Below are 22,211 nucleotides of genomic sequence, written 5' to 3'. Positions count from 1 at the left end.
GAAGGTCAGATAAAGAGCTTCACAGATAAGGAAAAGCTAAAGGAGTTCATCACCACCAAACCAGGATTATATGAAATGCTGAAAGGTATCCTTTAAGAAGAGGAAGAAGAAGAAAAAGGTAAAGATACAAATTATGAACAACAAACATGCATCTATCAACAAGTGAATCTAAGAATCAAGTGAACAAATAATCTGGTGATCATAATAGAATCAGGGACATAGAAAGGGAATGGACTGACTATTCTTGGGGGGGGGCGGGGAAAGAGGTGTGGGAGATGTGGGAAGAGACTGGACAAAAATCGTGCACCTATGGATGAGGACAGTGGGTGGGGAGTGAGGGCGGAGGGTGGGGCGGGAACTGGGAGGAGGGGAGTTATGGGGGGAAAAAAGAGGAACAAATGTAATAATCTGAACAATAAAGATTTAATTAAAAAAAAGAAAAGAAAAGAAAAAGGACCTCTCAGCCAGCTCCAGCATGTCTCAGCTTCATCAATGCTCCATAGACATCTGGGGTGGCTCCCTCTCACATGGCTGCTCACCTCACACAGCTGTTATACCTCACCCAGCTGCTCCTTCTCTCCTAGGCTGCTCCCTCTCTCCCAGGCTGCTCCCTCTCACCAGACTGCTCCCTCCCACCAGGCTGCACCCTCCCACCCAGGCTGCTCCCTCCCACCAGGGTGCTCCCTCCCACCCAGATGGCTAAAGATGGGAAGGGCCTGGAGAGAGAGGGAAATGCTTGTGGCCATATGGCTGCACAACTGGAACCATCTTTTGGACGTCCACCTTACCTCTGTCTCAACAAAGGACAGAGAGATGGTGACATAAGGGTGTGTCCAAACCTGTCTCCAGCCTGTCCTCAGAGTACCCTCTCTGATCCCTAAACAACACTCAGCTCGAGAAGGCAGCCCCTCACGACGCAGCAATGGCCCTTTTCAATTCCAAAGCCACCGCATTCATCTGGAGCATGGAGGACACTGACAGCACAGCAACCTCAGGTGGAAGGCCTGTCCTGTCACTAATAGGCACCAACGTGTGCCAGGTATGCCTGGTGCTGGTCATCAACATTGCTGAGAGCAGCTCCTGCCGGAAGGTTCTGCACTTCACCTGGGGACAGCATCAAAAGATGCAAAACAGGCTCCCGGGCCTGCAGATCCTCACCTGTGACATGTGGAACAGTTATACCCATCAGCTCAGGTGCATGAGGACTGATTCAGGAACCCTGGCTATCACCACATTGTCATCGCTGTGTCTCTGCTTTCATTCCCAGCTCTATGTGACATCACTGTCCTTTCTCCCATTTTCTTTCTTGTAACTAATCTATTTTCAGAGAAATTCTGTGTCCTTTATGAGCTGTTCTAAGATCTTTCAGAACAAGGTGCACTGAGTATATGCTGTGTGTGCCTATCTGCACGTGTCTGCATGTCCCCATGAGCCTACCTATTTTCATGTGGGCCTCCATTCTTCTGTGCATCTTTGTGTTTCCTTCCGGGTGGGCCTGTGAATTTCCATGTGTTTCAAGTTTTCATGTGTCTGCCTGTCTTCATGTGGGTCTGCAGGGCCCCTAGTGTTTGTGTAATTTCAGATGAGTCCATTGATGCATTCAGCCCTGTCTGTGTGTTGACACTGGCCCATTCACGGAGGTGGCAGGGAGGAGGTCACGTCTTCATCAATCTCAGCAGTTTATTTCTGTGGTCGGACAGTAAATTCAATGGTGTGTTTTTTAAACGTGCCTTGCAATATCAGGACACATTTTAACTATGCTGATCCAGACGCTCAGAAGGAAGAGAGAAGGAAAACAAGGCTTAACATGGCTGTTTGCATTTCTGCTTACAAAAAAATAAAAATCAGCCAGGAGCACCAGCACTTACAAGGCCCGGGAATCCTCCCTAATCTAATAGATGTTCAGTTCCAACACTTGCAGATTACAGAGGCAACTGGTAGCTTCCAGGACAAGAGTGTGGGGCACTTGCCCCAACCCCCCCTCAAAGATCAGCCCTGGCAGCTCAGGGGGATGAGGCTTCTGGAAAGAGCCTGCTTCTCTGGGACCACTGCAGTGGCTCACGTCCCTCCAGGGCCATCACACACCCGCTCATGTGGCCTCCACCCAGGGACTCCGGAGAGACTCCTCCAGGTGTCTCTGCCCCCTTTCCTGGTCTGTCTCCTCAACAAGAGGGTGAGAGCTCCCTAAGCCCTAATCCAGTTTTCAGTGTTGCATAGATGTTTCATTGTAAGCCAGAATGATCCTTTGTGAGAGGAACGGAGCACAAACGATTAATTAGTCCATAATGTATTTATTAATCATAGTAGAGCCTCGTCATTTGAAGATTCTGTATCAGTGACTTTTCCTCCTTTTTAATTTAGACTTTCTTCAGCTTTTTGAAACTTGTTTGGCCTCTTTGAGTGACGACCCAGAAATACAGGACTGGAGTTGAGGAGAAAGGCCTCCCCTGCTGAGCAGATCTGCACTGCCCAGAGGGCCGCTCTGAGCCCGTTTTCTGCTCTCGCCTCCGCAGGGGTGCGGTGGGGCCTGGGGCTCACTCCCTCCTGTCTGTAGGTGATGGGGAGTAAACCAAGGGTCTCTCCTCATATCCCTCCCGCAGCTTCTCCCTCAGGGAAAAGATGTGCGGGCTTGGGAAAGTTCAGAACACTCTCCCACTGGCCCCTTTGCCAGGGAACCAGACTGGCCCTCCCTCTGTCCCCTCACACTGCTGTCCCCACTGTTCCTGAGGACCATGCCAGGCATGTGTTCCCTAACCAAACATAGCTCTGGAGTCAGCAGGGAAAAGGCCAGCCCTAGGCAGGGCTCCTGGTTAGTCTCCTGTGCAAATCCTGGTGGCCAAAGCCCAAGGAGCCAGAGGTTAGGGATCAAGCAGGCCATAGATCTGGTCAGAAGTTGGCATCCTCAGCAAGGGGCCAGGAGCCTCCTGATGCCCTCCTAGGCTGTGGGCAGCCTGTCTGCAGACATGTTTGTGGAGGACCCTACAGTGTGGGCAGGTACCACTGTCACCTCCTAAGTTGCTGTTTCCAGCTCATTCGTCGGGGCTCCACCGGTCTCCCTGCCGAGGCTTGGCACTTGGAAGGTGTGGGTCCTTTGCTCCCCTCGCCCATGCTTACTGAAGGCCTGCCTCATAAAGATGGCTCAGCATCCACCCCTCCCTCTTCCACACTGGGTTCCAGCTGCAGTGAGATAGCACCAAGCTCTGCACTCCCCTCTGTCCCCTACCGCCTTTGCCTGGATGCCCTCCCTCTGCCCGGGTCCAAATCCCTGGGGTAGGCCACTCCATCCCTCTGCCCCACTGTGGTCATCAGCTGGCTCTTACCTCCTGGGGATTGGTCAGGGAGCAGGGCATAGACGTGCTCACACTTGCAGGTGAGTGTGCTCAGCAAGCGAATGAGTGAAATACTTCCTGCTGCACAGAATCTATCCAGTCTTTTCAGCACCATGTGGGCAGCAGGGCCTCAGTCTGCACCTCATTCTATCAGACTCTGAACATAAGGAAATAATTGAGTTGAAGGGGGTATCATTTCCAATCTAAGCAGATTTCTGTTTTGGAACCTTCTCCTTTGAAATTCACAGAAAGCCATTCCTGACAGGAATGCTTTCTTCTGAAATTGCAGAGTAATTTGTTTATTTGTTCAGGCTATGCACTCAATGGGATGGCATCTGGAGATAAACATCTGCTTTTGATGAGAGTCTGCCATTTAGTCATGTCCCGCACACTGTGACTTTGGCCACACAAATGCAGAGTGCCCAGCCCTCTTTCTGTATAAATAAGAGACAGGTCAGAGTCAGGCCAGGCGTGGGGTCTTCCACAGGACAGCTGATTGCAGAAGGGACCTTGGACCATTCATCCTCCTCTCCCCAGAACCCTGCTCCGAACCTTCACCTTTCTGCTTGTCCGCCCACCTCCAACCCACAGTCACCTCACCCACCAGGCAGAAAGCAAGGATGGTCTTATCCCCACGGCCACAGCCCTCACGATGGGCTTCATCTGTTCCTTCTGTCTCTTCAAGTGCATGAGAGAGAGTAAGGGGATTCCCAGGACCACAGAACTAAGGGATTCCTGGAACAGGAGCGGTGTCACTGTCTCCCACTTCCTGGAGCCACAGGAGGACACCGATGATAGCAGAGGCGGTGCAGTCTGGGCCAGGGGTTCTGCCTGGTTGTGACGCTGGGTCTTCAGGATCCCCACACTGCAGCTGCAGAAATGGATGTTCAGAGGCAGGATGTAACTTTCTGAGGCCCTACAGATGGAAAGGAGAGCCATCATCAAGGCTCAAGCATCTATTCCCTGTGGGTAAGGGAGGAGTGAGGGTGGACCCCGGCTGTCCTTGGGTGGAACAGAGAGGAGCAGATCTTAAGAGGCCCTGACATTCCTGTCTGGTGCACACAACTTCTCCCAGTTATCCAATCAAATGCTAATTAGGTGCTGCCATCAGCTTCTGCAGATGGAGTCATGGTCCCTGATCAGTGGGGTGGACGATCACTCCCCCGGTGGGCCTGACCTGATAGCAGGGCCCTTTAAAAATCAGAGTTTTCCCTGGCTGATTGCAGAAGGAAGTCCAGGAGTCACAGTGTGAGAAGGATGTTACTGCTGCTGTGGTGTGAAGACAGAGGGGCCACAGGCTGAGGAATGTGTGTGACCTCTGGGAGCTCAGTGCAGCCCAGCTGAAGGCCAAGAGGAAATGGGGATCTGGATCCCACTGCCACAGGAGCTAAAACCTGCCAACAACCAGGACGAGCTCGGAAGAGCCCAGATCAGGCCAGATGAGGGCCAGATGAGGACGCAGCCCGGCCAACACCCTCCCTAATTTCAGAATTCCAGCCTCCAGAACTGTGGGGGAATAAATTTCTGTTTTTTTCAAGCCTCCCAGTTTGTGAAACTCTGTTATAGCAGCCCCAGGAAACAAATACAAATCCTGTCACCTGGATGCAGCAAATACCTGAAAATGTAGAAGTGCTTTGGAATTCAGTAATGGCTTGAAATTTTTGAGACAGGGGATGGAAAAGGCCTGGACTGGCTTGAATAGACTGTTGGTGGACATTGGCGACACTGCCAGTGAGTGCGCAGAAGGGAGGGAGGGACACAGCACTGCAGACTGGAGGGAACTGGTTATAAAGTGTAAAGAACTTGGGTGAAAAGTGAAAAGCAGAACTTGTAAATAATAAATCTGAGAAGATTTCTAAGCAAAATGTTGAAAATGCAGCCTGATTTCTCCTTGTGTATAGTAAAATGTGAGAGGAAAGAGATAAATTGAGGAAGAAATTGTCAAGCAAAAATGAACCAGCACCTGATGGGGGAAATTCTCAGTATGTCCAAATAGCAAAAGATGCTCAAATTAGGAGATTGTGTTTGGGAAAGTGTGCATTGCACAAAAAGCCAACAATGTGGCTGGAGAAATTAAGTGTGTGACTTGTGTTTGCACTCAACCATCTCGGCAGAAGCCGGGAATGGGATGGGCTGGCCCAGGAAAGATCTGTGGAGGACCCTCTTCTCTGATGGTGTGCATCCCCATGACAAACACGGGAGACACACAGGTATTTGAGAATGTTGTATCAGCAGAAAACTCATGTTTAGACTGAAAGGGAGAAAGTGAAAAAGGGCAGTGGTTGGACTGCCAACATTCTACAGGCAGGAAATAGGCAAAGAGAGCTACTGAGCTGCAAATATGTTCTACACTTCAAGAAAATGGAGTGATTCCAAGAGGGGAGTCATGGGTGCAGAAGGTAAGGCCTTGGACCACAGGGATTCTACTCAGATCTTGAGACCTAATGGAATCTGCCTGCTGGGCTTGGATATCCTTCTTTTACCTCCATCCTTTCCTTCCCTCATTAATTTTAAGTACACTTTTTTTAAAGAGCAGTTTTAGGTTCACAGCAAAATTGAATGGAAGGTACAGAGACTTCCCATGTACTCCTGTCCCCACATACAAGAAGCATCTACCACTGTCACCATTCCACATGGAAGAGTTACATTTGTTACAGTAGGTGAGCCCACACTGACACATCATTATCACCCAAAGTCCATAGTTTACATTAGGTCCACTCTTGATGTTGTACGTTCTATGGGTTTGAGACAAATGCATCCACCATTACAGTATCACACAGAGTAGTTTCACTACCCTGAGAATCCTCTGTGCTCCACCAATTCATCCTCTTTGCCCCCAGCCCCTGGAAACCACTGATTCTTCCACTGTCTCCATAGTTTTGCCTTTTCCAGACTGTCATACAGTTGGAATACGATATGTGGCCTTTTCAGATTGGCTTCTTTCACTTATTAATATGCATTAAGGTTCCTCCATGTCTTTTCATGGCTCAACAGTCAATTTCTTTTTAGAACTATATAATATTCCATCGTATGAATGTAGCACGATTTATTTATCCATTCAGTCCTTTGGATAACAGTCCTTTATCTGATATGTCATTTGCAAATATTTTCTCCCAGTCTGTGGCTTGTCTTCTTATTCTCTTAACAGTATCTTTAGGAGTACAGGACATTTAAATTTTAATTTAGTTCAGTTTGTGCCTTTAGTGTTCTATCTAAAAAGTCATTACCACACCAGAGTTTTATAGTTCTGTGTTTTACATTTAGGCCTATGATCCATTTTGAGTTAATTTTTGTGAAGGGTTGTGCCTAGATTATTATTTATTTATTTATTTATTTATTTATTTATTTATTTATTTATTTTTGTTGTTAACCCTCACCTGAGGATATTTTTCATTGATTTTTAGAGACAGTGGAAGGGAAAGGGAGAAGCAGAGAGATAGAAACATCTATGTGAGAGAGACACATCCACTGGTTGCCTCCTGCATGTGCCCCGACCAGGGCTGGGAATCATCAAGCCTGCAACTGAGGTACATGCCCTTGACCAGAATCAAACCCATGACCCCGCAGTCCACAGGCTGACACTCTATCCACTAAGCCAAAACAGCTAGGGATTCATTCATTCATTCATTCATTCATTTACATGTGGATGTCCAGTTGTTTTAGCACCATTTTTTGAAAAGACTATCTTTACTCCATTGTATTGCCTTTGCCACTTTGTCAAAGATCAGTTGACTATATTTATGCGGGTCTATTTCTGGCTTTCTATTCTGTTCATTGACCTATTTGTCTATTCTTTCACCAGTACCACACTGTATTGATTACTATAGCTCTGCAGTAGTGTCAGTTCTCCAACTCCGTTCTTCTTGTTCAATATTGAGTTGCCTATTCTGCTTCTTTTGCCTCTTCATATAAACTTTAGAATCACTTTGTTGGTATCCACAGGAAAACTTTCTGGAATTTTGACGGGGATTGCATTCAATCTATAGATCAAGTTGAGAAAAACAGATAATATTGAGTCTTTGGGGGATCCAAGATGGCTGCCAATGGGATGGAAGGCTGCAAGATAGTGTGTGAGTGAGAGAACGGAAGGAGAGTGCGTGGACGTGTATTTGTGAGAGAAGGACAGCTATATTCCACAGGACTGTTGTGGACTGGCGGACCGAGCTCGCCTGGATGGGCAGCCTCTACTGCTGCTGAAATCTCTCCCGGAGCACCGGCTCTGCCATACAGATCATGCCATCTTAAAGGGGAGACCAGCTGTGATCAAAAGCCCAGCCTTACCTTCAACCAGGGAGACCTCAGATACCTCCCGAAACCTTACAACCACAATGTCCAGGGACCAGCTGCCTCAGCTGCGAACCCACGAACACCAGGACTCCAGCCTCCCCGACTGCAGGCACCAAGAAAGTCTGTCCAGGGGACTGAATATGCGGACAGGCCCTGCGCCTTCTCACAGAGAAAATAGAAGGAACAGCTGAATCAAACAACACCCACCTGGAATTGGCGAATTAAACATAGCTGGTGAGGCAATCCATTGATGGAAAGGTCAGATATTGCCTAGAGAAAGGTGAGATCTGGGATCCAGGCTGGAGGGAGAAATGCGTCCAGCGGGGACTAGTCTCAGAGGAAGACTGCGCTCCACAAAATCCACAGCCGGCCGTTGGGGTCAGTGTAGCTCTCAAATGTGGAAGGGGGTCCACAGGGCTGCTAGCAGAAGGGGACTCTAGATATTAGCCCACAGCTGGGCTGGGCCCAGAAAGGCAGCCTGAATTTCTATACCAGCTGCACAGTGCCAGGGGAGTCAAAAGATGCAAGTCGTCTTTGGCTTTTTTCCTTTTTAACTCCTTGCTTTTGCTTGCTCAGTCCAGTACATAGGATCTTCCAATTAAAAATACTCACCGAGACTGCAGGGGAAAGTTGTTTTTATGGTACTGGGGATCAGAATAAGGAGAGATGAGGAGGAAACCAGCTCTCGGGCAGTCCGTCCCTCCAACCAAATATTAAGTGCAGCAGAGAAAGAAAAATCTGAACACTGGGTAGAGGGGCCTTTTAGCCCTGGCTATTAACACAGAAACACTGCCACCCAGGGGTTGTATCATAAATTGACTCTTGTGTAAATACAACTAAAGGCAGGCTAGGAAACAAAGGAAGCAGAGAGATCCCACCTGCTTGAAAACAGGATTGTGGCTTATGACACAGAGGAACGGTGGATCGAAGGGAACTTCAATACTGTGCTGACTACCTGATAGGAAACAGATGTGCCAAGCAGAACAGTAGAGGAAGTGAACGACCTTACTACTTCACTTTTTTATTTTTTATCTTTTACTTAAGAAACCAAAATGTTTTTCTCACTTAATTTTACTTTTATATTATATTTTTATTTTTAATTATTTTTTTATTTTTAATTATTATTATTACTACTATTACTTTACCTTTTAAAGTTTTATTTTATTTTTTCTTTATTTTATTTTATTATTTTATTTTATTTTATTTTAGGATTAGTGTTCTACATTTCATTTTTATTTTTTAGCATTATTTTACTCTATCTGAATTTTTTCTTTATGCCAACACTCTCTTCCTCACTTTTCCCCTTTATCACTCTGTTTCTCTTACCCTGTTCCTGCTTTAGTTTTTCTCTATCCTTTCTTTTTACTCCCTGTTAAAAATTGATTTTATTCATATATCTAATTTCCTCTCCCCTGCTCCAAGTCCATGCACACTTCTCTCGTCTCTTTCTTCACTATCCAAAAATATTTTTCTTCCTCTTTTTTTTTCCTTTTTCTTTCTTTCTGTCTTGATGGTGTTGTTTCTTTAATGGTTGGTTAGTTAGTTTGTTTGTTTTTTACTTCAGTTTTTCCTCTCCTCACTTGTTCTCTTCTTCTACTAATAGCTGAATTAATTTCAATCACCACCTCAGACCTATTGTTTTCTAATAGTAAATGAATACATACATAGACAGATTAAAGGAAGGGGAAAATTATATGTATTTTATATATATATATATTTATACATATATTCTTTTATATATATTTTTATACATAGTTTCTTTTATTTTTTTTATTTTATTGTATTTTGTTTTTTACTTTTCTTCTTACACTCTCATTCTCTTTCTACCTCCTCTATACTGAATTGTGGCTATTTCCCCATTCATTCAATTCCTTGACCATACCTTCTGGAAATAAGCTTTGCCTTCTCAGATTCATCTGGGTGTTTGTTGTTTGGGTGTCTGTTGTTTGCATTTTTTGGATTAGTTGTTGTTTTATTGGAGTTTTCTCCCCATATACATATATTTTTCCCTTCTTTTTTCTTCACTTTATTCTCTCTCTTACATTTTTTCCTTTTCTCAATATCATTTTTGCACTCCTTTCTTTTCCCTACTTCTCTTTTCTCTGATGGTCACCTTTATTTGGGATTATTAGTATTGTGAACACATTTGTGTTTGGTGCCCTGTACGTTCTGTCTTGTTGTGTTGTATTTTGTGCCTTTAAGTCAACACAGGGGAGAGCTACATAACCAGACACACTGAGAGAGCAATCATGGGGAGACAAAGAAACAGCCTGCATATGAAAGAAAAGGAGGAATCACCAGAAAAGAAAGTAAATGAAATTGAAGCAAGCAATATGACAGAGAAAGAATTCAGAGCAATGGTCATAAGGTCACTGAAAAGGATGGAAGACAAATTCACCAATGTAAGAACAAAGAGGAAATGAAAAAGAACCAAGAAGAAATGAAAAATGATATCACTACAATAAAGAACTCAATAGAAAGCATCAACAGTAGACTAGAAGAAGTGGAGGACCACATAAGTGAACTAGAAGACAAGGTAAGAAAAAATACCCAACCAGAGCAGCATCTAGAAAAAAAAACTTAAAAAACCTGAGGGGAGCCTAAGGGAACTTTGGGACAACACGAAACGAAACAACATCCACATAATAGGAGTGAGAGAAGGAGAGGAAATTGAGCAAGGAATAGAAAACTTGTTTGAAAAAGTATTGACAGAAAACTTTCCTGATATAGGGAAGAAAAAATTCACACAAGTACAAGAAGCTCACCGAGTCCCAAACAAGATAAATCCCAAAAGACCGACACCAAGACACATTATAATTAAATTGGCAAACACCAATGACAAAGTAAGAATCTTAAAGGCTGCTAGAGAGAGACAGAAATTTAGGTACAAAGGATCTCCCATCAGACTATCAACTGATTTCTCAACAGAAACACATCAGGCCAGAAGGGAATGGAATAAAATATACGAAGTCATGCAAAGCAAGGGTCTGATTCCAAGAATATTGTACCCAGCAAGGCTATCAATAAAAATTGAGGGTAAAATCAGGAACTTCACAGATAAAAAGGACTAAGGGAGTTTATTACCACCAAATCAGCAATGCAATAAATGTGAAAGGGTCTGCTATAAAAAGAAGAAATAGGAAGGGAAGAAGGAACACAGGCATAAAGAATGAAAATGGTGGCAAACAAGTACCTATCAATAATAACTTTAAATATAAATGGATTAAATGCCCCAATCAAAAGACATTGGGTAGGTAAGTGGACAAGGAAACATGACCCATACATCTGCTGTCTACAAGAAACCCACCTCAGAACAAAGGCCTCACACAGACTGATGGTGAAGGGATGGAAAAAGGTTTTTCAGGCGAATGGAAATGAAAAAAAGCTGGGGTAGCAATACTTATATATAAAAAATTAGACCTCAAAGTGAAGGTCATAACAAGAGATAAGGAAGGCCACTTCATAATACTAATGGGAGCAATTCAAGAAGAAAATATAGCACTGGTAAACATATATTCATCCAATACAGAAGCACCTAAGTACATAAAAAAAAATTCTGGATGATATCAAGGGAGAGATTGACAGCAATCAAGTCATAGTAGGAGACTTTAATACCCCATTAACACCACTGGACAAATCCTCTAAACAAAAAATCAGCAAAGAAATATCAATCCTAAATGACTTACTAGATCACATGGAATTAATTGATATCTTCAGAACATTTCACCCAAAGCCACAGAATATACATTATTCTCATGTGCACATGAGTCATTTTCAAAGACAGACCACATATTGGGACACAGGCAAAGTCTCTTCAAATTTAAGAAGATAAAAATCGTATCAAGCATCTTCTCAGATCACAATGGCATAAAACTAGAAATCAACTACAATAAAAACAATTTTAAAAAATCAAACACCTGGAGGTTAAATAGCATGTTATTGAACAATGATTGGGTTACGTCAGAGATCAAAGAAGAAATAAAAAGCATCATAGCAACAAATGACAATGAAAACACAACAATACAAAATCTATGGGACACAGTGAAAGCAGTCTTGAGAGGGAAGTTCATAGCTCTACAGGCCTACCTCAAAAAACAAGAAAAATGGTAATAAATTATCTAACCCTACAATTCAAAGAGTTAGAAAGAGAGCAAAAAGAAAAGCCCAGTGTAAGCAGAAGGAAGGAAATAATAAAAATCAGAGCGGAGATAAACGACATCCAGACCAAAAAACCAATACAAAAGATCAACAAAACCAAGAGCTGGTTCTTTGAAAGGAATAACAAGATTGATGAACCTCTAGCCAGGCTCACCAAGAAGTAAAGAGAGAGGACCCAAATAAACAAAATCAGAAATGAAGGAGGTGAAGTAACAAATGATCCCACAGAAATACAAACAATTATGAAATTACTATGAACAACTCTATTGCAACAAAATGGACAACCTAGATTAAATGGAAATATTCTTAGAAAAATACAAGCTCCCAAAACTCAATCAAGAAGAATCAAAAAACCTGAATAGGCCAATAACTACCAAAGAAATTGAAGCAGCAATAAAAAATCTTCCAGCAAACAAAAGCCCTGGTCCTGACGGCTTTACTGGGGAGTTCTACCAAGCATTCAAAGAAGAACTAAAAACCTATCCTCCTCAGACTATTTCAAAAAATTCAAGAGGAAGGCACACTTCCAAGCTCATTCTATGAAGCCAGCATTACCCTAATCCCAAAACCAGATAGACACCACAAAAAAAGTGAACTACACGCCAATATCCTAGATCAGGGGTAGGCAACCTTTTTGTGAGTGCGTGCCAAAACCAGCAAAATCTCTGACTCAAAATTCTTTTGCGTGCCAACCCTAATTTTTTGAGAACATGTTATGCCTACTTGATATCTCTTACGGTGTACGTATGTGAAGAAACTTGAAGAAATAATAAAATTCATTCGAGCGACAAAAACACAGTATATGATGATGAAAAATACATTTATTTTTTAATGTACACTGATAGTCCGACAGAAAACTTTATGACTCCGTTTGATATTATCACTGGGACTTTTGCTGCTGCATCATTGATGACAGAGATTTTACATTAAGTTTATACTTCGTGACCTTCAGAGATATGCACGAGCTACTACTTTTATCTGTCAGGCTACTCCTATTGCGAGACTTAACAAAATTCATCACTGAGAACAAAGATTCACAATTGTAAATGGAAGATTATAAGAGAAGGTTTTGGGTGCCAGCAAAAGACTGGTGTGCCATGTTTGGCACTTGTGCCAGGGGTTGCCCACCCCTCTCCTAGATGAACGTAAATGCTAAAATCCTCAACAAAATTCTAGAAAATCGAATTCAGTATTACATTAGAAAGATCATACACCATGACCAAGTGGGATTTATTTTGGGGATGCAAGGATGGTACAATATCTGCAAATCAATACATGTGATACATCACATAAACAAACGGAGAGACATAAGTCACATAATCATATTAAGAGATGCAGAAAAAGCATTTGACAAAATCCAACACCCTTTCTTGATAAAAACTCTCAGCAAAGTGGGAAGAGAGGGATCATACCTCAACATAATAAAAACCTTATATGACAAACGTATAGCCAAAATTATACTCAATGGGCAAAAACTAAACTCTTTTCCCCTAAGAACAGGAACAAGACAGGGATGCCCACTTTCATCACTCCTGTTCAATATAGTACTAGAAGTGCTAGCCATAGCGATCAGACAAGTAGAAGAAATAAAAGGCATCCAAATTGGAAAAGAAGAAGTAAAACAGTCCTTATTCACAGATGACATGATACTATACATAGAAAACCTCAAAGACCCCATCAAAAACCTACTAGACCTAATAAACGAATTTGGCAATGTAGCAGGATACAAAATTAACACCCAGAAATCTATGGCCTTTTAATACACCAATAATGAGCTCACAGATAGAGAAACGAAATAAAACAAAAACAAAAAACAACAACAACCACAATCCCATTTATCATGGCACAAAAAAAATTAAGATACTTGGGAATAAACTTAACTAAGGAGGTAAAAGACCTGTACTCAAAAAACTACAGGACATTGAAAAAAGAGATAGAGGAAGACATAAACAAGTAGAAGAACATACCATGTTCATGGATTGGTAGAATCAACATCATTAAAATGTCCATACTACCCAAAGCAATCTACAGATTCAGTGCAATCCCCCATTAAAATACAAATGGCATATTTCAAAGATGTAGAACGAACTCTCCAAAAATTCATCTGGAATAAAAAAAAGACCTCAAGTAGCCACAGCAATCCTGAGATAGAAGAACAAAGTTGGAGGGATCACAATACCAGGTATCAAGCTATATTACCAAGCCACGGTTCTCAATACTGCCTGGTACTGGCACAAGAACAGATATATAGACCAATGAAACAGAACAGAGGAACCCAAAAATTGACCCAAGCCATTATGTTCAATTAATATTTGACAAAGGAGGCAAGAGCATACAATGGACTCAAGAGAGTCTCTTCAATATATGGTGCTGGGAAATTTGGTCAGATACATGCAAAAAAAAAAATGAAACTAGATCACCAACTTACAACATACACAAAAACAAACTCAAAATAGCCAAAGGACTTAAATGTAAGATAGGAAACCATAAAAATCCTACAAGACTCCATAGGCAGTAAAATAGCAGACATATGTCGTAGCAGTATCTTCACAGACACAGCTCCTAGGGCAATGGAGACTAAGGAGAAAATAAACAAATGGGACTACATCAACATAAAAAGCTTCTGTACAACAAAAGAAACCATCAACAAAACAACAAGAAGCCCCACTGCATGGGAGAACATATTTGCCAATGTTATCTGCGATAAGGGTTTAATCTCCAAAATTTATAGGGAACTCATATAACTTAACAAAAGGAAGATAAACAATCCAATCACAAAATGGGCAAAGGACCTATATAGACACTTTTCAAAAGAGGACATGCAGAAGGCCAAGAGATATATGAAAACATGCTAAAGTCACAATCATCCAAGAAATGCAAATCAAAACAACAAAGAGGTACCATATCACACCTGTCAGAATGGCTATCATCAACAAATCAACAACGACAAGTGCTGGCAAGGATGTGGAGAAAAAGGAACCCTTGTGCACTGCTGGCGGGAATGCAGACTGGTGCAGGCACTGTGGAAAATACTATGGTGTTTCCTCAAAAAATTAAGAATGGAACTTCCATTTAACCCAGTAATCCCACTTCTAGGAATATATCCCAAGAAACTAGAAACACCAATCAGGAAGGACATATGCACCCCCATGTTCATAGCAGTACAATTTACAATAGCTAAGATTTGGAAACAGCCTAAGTGCCCATCAGCAGATGAGTGGATTAGAAAACTGTGGTACATCTACGCAATGGAATACTATGCTGCTGTAAAAAAGAAGGAATTCTTACCATTTGCAACAACCTGGATGGAACTGGAGTACATCATGCTAAGCAAAATAAGCCAGTCAGAGAAAGATAAATATCACATGATCTCACTCATTTGTGGAATATAATGAACAATATAAAGTGATGACAAAAATAGAACCAGTCATAGAAACATTGAACAGACTGTCCAACCTATGAGGGAAGGTGAGGGGTGAGGGGGTAAGAGATCAACCAAAGGACTTGTATGCATGTATATGAGCATAACCAATGGACACAGACTGGGTCGGGGAGGGAGGGGAGGGCATGTGCTGGGGGAGGGGGCAGCTGGGTAGAGGTTAATGGGGGAAAGGGAGACTTATGTAATACTTTAAAGTTTAACTGAGTTAAACAATATTTTTTTTTAAAGTATGATGCTAGACAGACTTTTTGTAGATTTCTTTATGAAGTTGAAGAAGTTCTCTCTGTTCCTAGTTTTCTGGGAGTTGTCATTATGCACCAGCATTGGATTTTGTCAAATGCTTTTTCTGCATACATTGATGTCATCATGTAATTTTTCTTCCTTAATTTGTTAATAAAGTGGGGTTATATTGATTGATTTATTTTAATAATTTTTATTTCTTGAAGTCTTATAAAGAGTATTACATATGTCTCCTTTTTCCCCCCCATTGACATTCCCCCAGCCCCTACCCCCTAGTGTCTTGTGTCCATTGGTTATTCTTATATGCATGCATATAAGTCCTTCGGTTGATCTCTTAATCCCCTCCCCCCAAACCCTCCCCAGGCTTCCCACTGTAGTTTGGCAGTCTGTTCAATGCTGCCCTGCCTCTGCATCTACCCCTGTGCATCAGTCTATACTGGTCCCCATTATCTGTTCCAACCTCACTGGAGCCGTCCCAACCTCACCGGGGCCATCTCGGCCTCACTGGGGCTGTTTCAACCTCACCGGGGCCGTCTCAACCTCCCCGGGGCCATTCCGACTTCACCAGGGCCGTTTTGGCCTCACCGGGGCTGTCCCAGCCTCCCCGGGGCCGTCCCGACCTCACCAGGGCCGTTTCAACCTCATTGGGGCCATCCCGACCTCACCGGGGCCATTTCAACCTCACTGGGGCCGTCCCGACTATTGATTGATTTTTGAATGCCGAACTTGCCTTGCATACCTGGGATAAACCTACTAGGTCATTATGGGTAATTACTTTATACATTGGTGATTTGCTAATATTTTGTTGAGCATTTTTGCATCTATGGTCTGTAGTTTCCTTTTCTTGTAATGTCTTTGTCTGGTTTTGAATTAGAGAAATGCTGGCCTCATAGAATGAGTTTGGAAGAATTCCCTCTCCTTCTATCTTCTGGAAGAGATTATAAAGAATTAATATGAATTCTTCATTACATGTTTGGTAAAATTCACCAACAACCCACCTAGCCTGGTGCTTTCTGTTTGAGGGAGTTATTAATTATTGATTCAATGTATTAACAGATATAGGCCTATTCAGATTGTCTATTTCTTTTTATGTGAGTTTTAGCAGATTGGACATTTCCTCTAGACCAGCAGTCGCCAACCTTTTGGACCTCACGGACCACCAGTGGTCCGCGGACCACCGGTTGGCGACCGCTGCAGACTATCAAATTTGGGGGCATAGAGTTGTTCATAATATTTCTTTACTATCATTTTAGTGTCTACAGGCAAATAAGGTGATTTTTCCCCCCTTTGGATCCTTCCAAGATTTTTTCTTTATCTTTGAGTTTTTGAAGTTTGAATATGCCTAGGTATAGTTTTTTGGTTTTGTTTTGGCATTTATCCTGCTTGTTGTATTCTGAGGTTTCTGGGTCTGTAATTTGTTGTCTGATATTAATTTGGGGGAAATTTTAAGTCATTATTTCCTCAAATAGTCCTTCTGGTTCTTTCTGTCTTGCTTCTTCTCCTGGTCTTCCCAATAATTACACTTATATGTCACCTTTTGTAGATGTCTCATCCTTGGGTATTCTGTTCTGGTGTGTGTGTGTGTGTGCGCGTGTGTGTGTGTGTGTGTGTGTGTGTGTGTGTGTGTGTGTTTCAGTCTTGTTTCTCTTTGCTCTTCCATTTTGGAAGTTTCTGTTGACATGTCCTCAGGCTCACTGATTGTTCGATGCCATGTCCAGTCTACTAAATGAGCCCAACAAAAGCACTCTTCATTTTTGTTACAGTGTTTTGATCTCTAGCATTCATTTCTGATTCTCTCTTAGAATTCCCGTCTCTGCTTATATTGCCTATGGGTTTTTTCATGCTATCTACTTTATCCATTAGAGCTAGATATTAACAACAATTGTTTTAAGTTCCAGCATCCTTGCATGTCTAATTCTGATGCTTGCTCTGTCTCTGCAGACTACTTTTTGTCTTTTGGAATGCCTTGTAGTTTTTTCTTGATAGCCAGAAATGTGTTGGAAAAAAGGAACTGCAGTAAACAGACCTTCAGTGATGTGGTGATGAGATATAGGGATGGGGCATTTGATTATGCCCCATATTTGTGAGTCTGTTGCCTGGGCTGTGGCCTTTACATATGCTCCTCAGCCCTCCTTAGGTAGTACAAGAAAGATAAAGGAGCAGGATGGGCATTTCTCTCCCCCAGGTGGTCAGGATCTGATGGAATGATTTTTCCTGAGGGCAGGCCTTGTTAGAACACATGATCTGGTGTATTCACAATAGCTACTTCCTCCCCACACCCAGCCTGAAGCAGGAGGGGATTTTTCTCCTGTCCTCAGTGTGAGAATCTGGTGTGGCTTCTGGAAGTAAAACTCACAAAAGTGGGGGCTACAGCCGTGTCCTCGCCCACTTCGGCCCCAGCGGCCTGTTTTTCCAGCCCATTAGCGCTGAGGACGAGGGCCAGCAGCCCAAGGAGATCAAGTCACTATGCAAGAACAGCTATGGGACGGTGTGACACGCATGCTGTTCATCACGATCCCCTTCTTCAGAGAAGTGATCGTCAGCTCCTTTTCCTGCAAGCACTGCAGCTGGAATAACACGGAGGTCCAGTCACTGGGCAGCATCCAGGGCCAGGGAGTGCACTACACTCTGACGGTCAGGGCGGTTGGAGGACATGAACCGAGAAGTAGTGAAGACTGATTGCCAGCCACCACAAGGATTCCAGAGTTAGATTTTGAAATTCCTGCCTTTAGCCAGAAGGGAGCTTTGAACACTGTTGAAGGATTGATCAGCCGTGCCTTCTCTGGCCTGGACAGGATCAGCCCACACGAAAGGCAAATGAAGAAGCTGTAGCTGAAAAACTTGATGAGTTCATTGTCAAACTGAAAGAGCTAAAGCAGGTGGCCTCTCCTTTCACCATGATCATTAATGACCCCTCAGGGAACAGCTTGATGGAAAACTTGCATGCTCCCCAGAAAGATGATGCCTTGCTGATCACATATTATAACCAGACTCCGCATCAAAAGGAGATGCTGGAGCTCCAGGCAGAAGCACCAGAAGAGAAGCCACAAGAGGAAGATCTCAGAAACGGAGTACTGCAGTTCAACACAAAATGCAATGCTCCAGCTCAGAGCAACATGAAGCTAGTTCAAATCCCCCACTTTAAGAAGGTTATCATCATGGCTACCAACTGCCAGTACTGCGGTCATCCAACCAATGAGGTAAAGTCTGGAGGAGCAGTAGAGCCCTTGAGCACCAGGATCACTCTCCATATCACAGATCTCTCAGATATGACCAGAGACCTGCTCAAGCCTGGGACATGCAATGTGGAAATCCCAGAACTGGAATTTGAGTTGGGAATGGCTGTTTCTGGGGGCAAGTTCACAACACTGGAGGGGCTGCTGAAAGACATCTGGGACCCGGTGACCAAGAACACTTTCACACTGGGTGACAGTTCCAATCCTGGCCAGATGGACAAACTGCAGGAGTTTAGCCAGAAGTTGGACCAGAGAATAGAGTAAAATGGAGGCCCACTTTATTATAAATGATCCAGCAATAAACAGCTATTTGCAGAATGTGTATGTATCTGAAAATGATCTAGAGATGAAGGTGGAACGTTAGAAGTGCACGTTTGACCAAAATGAGGAGCTAGGGCTCAATGACATCAAGATGGAGGGCTATGAGAAAGGCCTGGCCCCACGGTAGCAGTGGACGGTTTCCCGGCCAACCTCCTGTGCTGCTCAGATCACAAGCATATTTATTACTATTGGAAAAGTGGGAGTGACCTCCTCACCTGCTCATGTGGGGAGGGCACCTGGTCTGAATCAAAGATCCTGGCACACTTTTTAAAATGTGTGGTGCAAGTGCACACCTGTTGGGTTATTTGACTTTATTTTGGAGGTTGTGAGTTAGCTTGGGAGGAGACCTGGAAGTGAACTATGAGGTATGTCACTATCACTTTTTCCCACAAGTCTTCACCCTCTGTCCACAATGTGCTCTCCTCTAGAGCTGGAACTCTGAAGTTGAGGAAGGTGGAAGACAGCTGCAGCTGGAGTTTAGGTGTTGGTTTTGGATGTACAAAATACTGATTTCCACACAAAGGAAGTCTTCTGAGGAAGGAAGTCCAGCACAGGTGAAGAAGTTCTCATTAAAATGATGTCTGTCAAACTGCACTGGCCCGGAATTCACTGTCTTTATTTGATATGCTGTTAGACTCTACCTCCTGAAGAAAAATTTCCCCAATGTGGCCACTGTAATTTGGAGATTGGAGCTGGCATTTCATTCATTCCTTCACAGATGTGCCAAGCACTCACTGAACAGTGAACAAAACAAGGCGCTGCTGTCACGAAGCTTGAAGTCTAGTGGGGAAAATTGACAATGGGGGTGGATTGATAATAAACCAATTAAGTTAAAAAAGAAAAAGAAAAGAAAGTATTACATAGGTTGCCCCTTTCCCCCCATTGATTCCCTCTAGCTTGCCAATGGCCCCAACCCCAGGCCTTCACCACCGCATTGTCCGTGTCCATGGGTTACGCATAGAGAGTCTTTGGTTGATTAGTTCCCACCCACCCACGTGTCCCCGCTTTCCTTTGAGATTCTGCACTCTGTTCCATGCTTCCATGTCTCTTGATCCACAACATTCATCAGTTTATTTTGCTACTTAGATTCCACATATGAGTGAGATCATGTGATGCTTGTCTTTCTCTATTTCGCTTAGCATGATGCTCTCCAGGTTCCTCCATGCTATCTTAAACAGTAAGAGATATTTCTTTTTAATTGTTGCATAGTATTCTATGGTATAAATGTACCACAACTTTTTTATGCAGTCATCGACTGATAGGCACTTGGGCTATTCCAGATCTTAGCTACTGTAATTGTGCTGCTATAAACACAGAGGTTCATACATTCTTTCTGATGGGTGTTTCAGATTTCTTAGGATATATTCCTAGAAGTGAGAGCACTGGGTCAAATGGCAGTTGCATATTTAATTTTTTGAGGAAACTTCATACTGTTTTCCATAATGGCTGCACCGGTATGCATTTCCACCAGCAGCATACTAGGGTTCCCCTTTCTCCACATCCTCGCCAGCACTTGTCATTTTGTTGATGATAGTCATTCTGACAAGTGTGAGGTGATATCTCATTGAAGTTTTAATTTGCATCAATCTGGTGATTGGTGACTTTGAGTATTTTTTCATGTCTCTTGGCCACCTATATGTCCACTTTGGAGAAGTGTCTATTTAGTTCCTTTTCACATTTTTTATTTGAATTGTCTTCCTATTGTTAAATTGTATGAGTTCCTTATATATTTTGGATATCAACCCTTTATCAGATGTATCATTGCCAAATATGTTCTCCCAGACAATGGGCTCCCTTTTCATCTTGTTAATGGTTTCTTTTGCTGCACAGCTTTTTATTTTGATGTAGTCCCATTTGTTCATTTTGTCCTTAGTTTTCTTTAACTTAGATATACCTGTAAACATATTGCTGAGATGTCTGAGATTTTGCTGCCTATGGTTTCTTCTAGGATTTTTATGGTTTCACAATTTATATTTAAGTTGTTTATTCATTCTGAGTTTATTCTTGTATATGGTGTAAGTTGGTGGTCTAGTTTCATTTTTTTTTTTTTTTTGCATGTATATATCTAATTTTCCCAATATCTTTTACTGAAGAGACTGTCTTGACTCCAATGTATGTTCTTGCCTCTGTTGTCAAATATTGAGAGCAATAGCTTGGGTTAGTTTCTGGGGTCTCTGCTCTGTTCCATTGATCTATATACTTGTTCTTGTGGCAGTTCCAGGCTGTTTTGATCATGGTAGTTTTGTAGTATAACTTGAAATCTGGTATTATGATCCCTCCTACTTTCTCAGGATTGCTGCGGATATTCGGGTCTTTCTTGATTCCATGTAAATTTTTGTGGTATTTGTTCTAGATCTGTGAAATATGCCATTGGTATGTTAATAGGGATTGCATTGAATCTATAGATTGCCTTGGGTAGTATAGACATTTTCATGATGTTGATTCTACCAATCCATGAACACTGCAGGTATATTCCTGCAGTTAATTTATATCTTCTTCTATCTCTTTTATTCAACATCCTGTAGTTTTCCGAGGACAGGTCTTTGCCTACTTGATTTATTCCTAAGTATCTTAATTTTTTTGTTGCAATGGTAAATGAGACTGTTTGTTTACTTTCTCTTTCTGAGAATTCATTATTAGTGTATAAAAAAGCCATTGATTTTTGGGTATTGATTTTGTACCTTGCTACATTGCTGAATTCATTTATTAAATCTAGTAGTTTTTTGGTGGAGTGTTAGGATTTTCTATGTACAATATTATGTCATCTGCAAATAATGAGAGTTTTATTACTTCCTCCTTTCCCATTTGGATGCCTTTTATTTCTTCTTGTCTGATGGCTATGGCTAGGAATTCCAGTAATATCTATACTAATAAAAGGGTAATATGCTAATTAGACTGGGCATCCTTCCGGACAAAGCCATGGTGGTAGGGCCAAGGCAGAGCCAGTTAGGGATGATCAGGCCGGCATGGGAGAGCAGTTTAGGGGGGTCAAGCTGGAAGGGGAGAGCAGTTAGGGGGATCAGGCCGGCAGGCAGGCGAGTGGTTAGGAGCCAGCGGTCCCAGATTGTGAGACATCCCACAAGGGGTCCTGGATTACAAAGGGTGCACGCTGGGCTGAGGGACACCCCACTCCTGTGCATGAATTTCATGTACCGAGCCTCTAGTCTATAATAATAAAGGTGTAATATGCTAATTAGA

At 42.7% G+C, this 22,211-nt stretch overlaps 1 pseudogene; it reads left to right on the top strand.

The window, feature by feature from the left end:
* The first annotated feature begins 922 nt into the window (after window positions 1–922).
* Window positions 923–19,140, top strand: LOC118658585 (annotated as a pseudogene).
* Window positions 19,141–22,211: the final 3,071 nt, after the last annotated feature.

Source organism: Myotis myotis, unplaced genomic scaffold (assembly GCF_014108235.1).
Source record: "Myotis myotis isolate mMyoMyo1 unplaced genomic scaffold, mMyoMyo1.p scaffold_m19_p_6, whole genome shotgun sequence".
Classification (NCBI taxonomy): Eukaryota; Metazoa; Chordata; class Mammalia; order Chiroptera; family Vespertilionidae; genus Myotis; species Myotis myotis.
This window is presented reverse-complemented; position numbering and strand designations above follow the sequence as displayed.